Below are 4376 nucleotides of genomic sequence, written 5' to 3' on the forward strand. Positions count from 1 at the left end.
ATGAGGTGGATTGATTCAGTGACTGGGATAATTGGGATGGGAGTGTCAGAGACAGTGCGATTGGCACAGGACAGAGCGGAGTTTAGGGCTGTTGTACATGGGTCGCTATGAGTCGCAAGCGACTCGATGGCACATAACAACAACAACAGTTTTCTTTCTTAGTAATATATTTGCCTGGTTTTGGTATTAGGGTTATACTTGCTTTATAGAATGACTGTAAATGTTGTTTCTTTTCCTAGTTTTTGAAAAATTTTAAGTAGAATTGATGCTAGATATTCTCTCAATGATAGAATTCAGCTGTGAAGCCATCTGGTTCAGGACTTTTCTTATGTGAAAGCCTTTTTGTGACCTGTTCGATTTCTTTTCTTGTGATGGGTCTGTTCAAGTGTCCTATATCGATCCTTGTCAATCTGGGTACAGTATGGTTTTCTAGGAATTTCTTCATTTCCTCTAGGTTTTTGAATTTATCAAAGTATATCTTTTCCTATTATTCTGTATTATCAACTTAATTTAATCTGGGTCTGTTATGATGTCACCTCTTTAATTTCTTAATCGAATTATCTGTGTCTTCTCTTTTTTCGTTTTCTTATATTAAGTTTGCCAGTGGTTTATTGATACTTTTGGAAAACGATCTCCTTGTCTTATTGATAGTTTCAATTGTATTTCTGTTTTCTATGTCATTGATTTTAGCTCTTGTCCTTATAATTAATTTTCGTTCTTTTAGAGGCTGTAGGTTTAGGTTGTTTTGCTATTTATATTTGATGAAGGTGCTGAGTTAGATCATTGATTTCTCTTCTTTCTTCCTTTTGTTATGTATGTGCCTATTGCTGCGAACTGCTCCCTGAGGATTGCCTTACCTGTATCCCAGTGTTTTGGTATGTTGCATTTTTGTTTTCATTTGTTTCAAGGAACTTTTTAAATTTTAGTCTTTATTTCTTCTATAACCCAATCATGTACTATCAGAGAATTACTTAGTTTTCACATGGGTGGTTTTTATGCTTTACACACACACACACACACACACACACACACACACACACACACACACCCCTGGTTAAATTCCAGTTTCATGGCATTGTGATCTGAGAAAATACTTTGTTTTTTAATTTGTTGAGGGTTGCTTTGTGTGAAATATGTCATCAGTTCTGGAGAATGTACCCTGTGCACTTGAGAAGAAACTGAATGAGTTTTAGTTGGGTGTAGTACAAGGTCAACTTAGTTGATTGTATAGTTTAGGTCTTCTGCATCTTTGTTGAGTTTCTTTTGGGTTGGCCTATACTTCGATGATAGTGTGTTGAAGTCTCCTGTCACTACTATAGTGATGTCTATTTCTTTCTTCAATTCTTTTAACGGTTGTTTTATGTATTTTGCAGGTTTTTAATTTGATACATAAATACTGACCAAGGTTATGTCTTCTTGATCTATTGTGCTTTTAATCAGTATGTAATACCTTTCCTTATTTTTGATGGTGGTTTTTATTCTGCAGTCTATTTTTTCAGAGATTAGTATTGCTATCCTGCTTTTCTGTGGTTTCCATTTCTTGAATATATTTATTTTTTCCAGCCTTTGAGTTTGAGTGTCTCTTTCTCTCCACTTTTTGGATGTGTCTCTTGTAGGCAACATATCAATAGACTTTGCTTTTTTTATCCATTCTGCTACTCTTTTTCTCTGAACCGGAACATTTAGTCTATTCATATTAAATGTCATTAATGACAAGTCAAGTTTTATTATTGGAGTTTTCCTGTGCTTCTTTTTCTGTTGTTTCTGTTTATTATGGTCCATCTGCTTTCCTTTAGCCTCTCTATGTGAAGGACTTCTATCAAAATTTCTTACAGTTTTGGTCTTGTTTTCACAAGTTCTTTAAGTTCTTTCTTTACTGTAAAAGATTTAATTTCTGCTTCATTATTTGATCTAGAGCTTTGCTGCGTATAGCATCCTTGGATGGCAATTATTTTCTTTCAACTTTCTGTATATACTATCTTATTGTCTTCTAGCTTGCATTGTTTCCTCTAAGAAATCAGAACCAAATCTAAATGTTTCTCTTTTTCAGGTAACTCTTTGTTTGTCTCATGCTGCTTTTAGTATTCTATCCTTATATTTTAATTTGGAAAATTTGACTCTGATATGTCTTAAAGTTTTTCCTTTTGGGTCTAGTCTATTTGGTTCTTCCTGAATGTGAATTTCTCTGCTCTTTGTAATACTGGGGAAGTTTTTTCTAGTACTTCTTTCACAATTTTCTCAGTGACGTATTTGTCACTCCTATGTTCCTTAATTACAATAGTACCAGAAACAATATGAACTGTTGACTCTTTCCATGTTGTTCCTTTTGATTTCACCCTACATGATTCTTCATTTTCTTTATGTCTCATCTCTGATTTTCTTCTAGTATGTTTTTAGTGAAGCTCTCATCTTTGTGTTCATTGACTCTCTGTTCTCTTTCATTCTACTTTTTTGTCCCACCAATGTGCTGGATACTTCTGTCATTTCAGTCTTAATATTCTAGACTGTATTTTCAAGCTTTTCTGTTATTTGCTGTACCCTCTTTGTCTTGTGAGGATTTTTAAAGTTCTTGTACCTCTTTATTTGTGTCATCATGTCTTTTCCATCTTTTGCATTTTCTTCTGTAGCTGTTCAAGTTTCTCCTCATGAATATATTTCTTCTGAATTGCTCTTTGGGTATTTGCTCTCTAATTGACTTTCATTCTTTTTTCTATCACTTGCATCTTTTTCTGTAGCAGTTTAATTAAATTCACATCAACATATTTCTTCTAGTTTTATCTGGGGTATTCATTGAGGATGCTTTTAAAAGAGAGATTTGTTTTGTTTTTTTCATGATGACTGAAGCAGGCTGCTATTTTTTTTTACGTTCTATGAGTCTTAGTAGATGTTAGGTTGTTGTAACTATATAATGTCCTAGGATATAGCAATGTTTTGTGAAGGATCTGTGTATTGGTGCTTCCCTCTTAGTCAGAGGCCTGCATGGCAGAGGTGCCGAAGTGAGAAGACTGTTGCCCTCCAGTAACCATGGCTCTACACAACCTCTTCTGCTTGAGCTTAAGAAATCCCATGTACTGTAGCTAGACAGCAGCATTCAAGGCCAAAGTACCTGAATATTGCACTAATTTTCAACAAGAATCAGAATGCTCTAGTTTTTTTCTCCTTCTACAAGAGGAATTTACCTTTTCTATTTATCATCATGTTTTAATAGTTACAGGAAATTAGAATTGTGTAAACATGAAAAATATTATTTTATAGGGCTGAGTTCAACACCTTAAGTATGAATTTTAGGGTTAGATAAATGCTGAATAGGGGTTACAGAAAGAATTTTCAAATAATATCAACTCTTCAGGAATATACTTTCCAACATACATCTTAATTGGACATAATTTAGACTCAGCATTTTTTTATTAAGAGTTTGGAATATTTTTATTGAACATGTTATAAAAGGAGTTTAGCCAAAAAAGACCAAATTATATGTCATCATCTGACTCTTCAGATTCTTCTCTCTTTGCTTCCACTTTCTTTTCCTCAGCTGGACCAGCAGCAGTGGAGTGGGGGTGGGTCCTCCAGCTGGTGCAACCCTATCCACTCGGGCAAGTCCACTAGCACCCATAGTGCAAATGAGGTTTCCAATGCTAACATTTGCCAGGGCCTTTGCAAATAGGCCAGGCCAGAAAGGTTCAACATTGACACTGGCTGTCTTAATGATGACATTAATTTTTTCCTCCATAATGGTCACCTCATCATTGTTCAGGATGAGGGCCGAGTAGATGCAGGCAAGCTCAGAGATGGAGACCATGGTGTGGTGGTGCTAAGCTGCCGGCTGCCAGGCTCGGTGCTAGTTACCGGCTGAAGTGAAGATCTGGCGCCAATGCGGTCTTACCTCCCTTGGAAGAACCAAGTACTTTAGCGGCAACTGAGGGAAGGAGACTCACCATTTTTTTGTGAAGGAGTGGGTGAGTAGGGAGAGGATAAACAAATTTGTGAATGTATCCTCAATTTGGTTTAGTAAGTAAAAGGAGATACTTGTTATGCCCTAAAATATTATCCAAACAAGGATGATCCTCCTGTTGTTTGTATCTTGATTTAACCATCTCCTTGTGGAATGCACATTGCAATTTTGAGACAATACTTTTTGTGTATTTCACGTTTGGCCTTGGAATAATTGCTAACATCTTGGCTCTGTGTTTGATCTAAACGCATAGCATTTGTGTACAAGATAAGTTTAAAATTTTTTTATTATTATTATTTTAAATTTTAATGAATGTTTACAGAGACTGTAGATTTCCATTCATACATTGTTGCACATTTTCCTCCCTACCCACCCCTCCCCCAGTTCGCTTTACTCTTTGAAGAGAAAAAAGAAAAAATTCTTT

The 4376-nt window shown here is 35.5% G+C and overlaps 1 pseudogene; it reads right to left on the reverse strand.

Annotated features, from left to right (window-relative positions):
- The window catches only part of LOC102869843, a 125336-nt pseudogene extending 121537 nt beyond the window's left edge, over positions 1-3799 (reverse strand).
- Positions 3800-4376: the final 577 nt, after the last annotated feature.

This window comes from Elephantulus edwardii, unplaced genomic scaffold (genome assembly GCF_000299155.1).
Source record: "Elephantulus edwardii isolate Elephantulus edwardi_28Jun2011 unplaced genomic scaffold, EleEdw1.0 scaffold00311, whole genome shotgun sequence".
Lineage (NCBI taxonomy): Eukaryota > Metazoa > Chordata > Mammalia > Macroscelidea > Macroscelididae > Elephantulus > Elephantulus edwardii.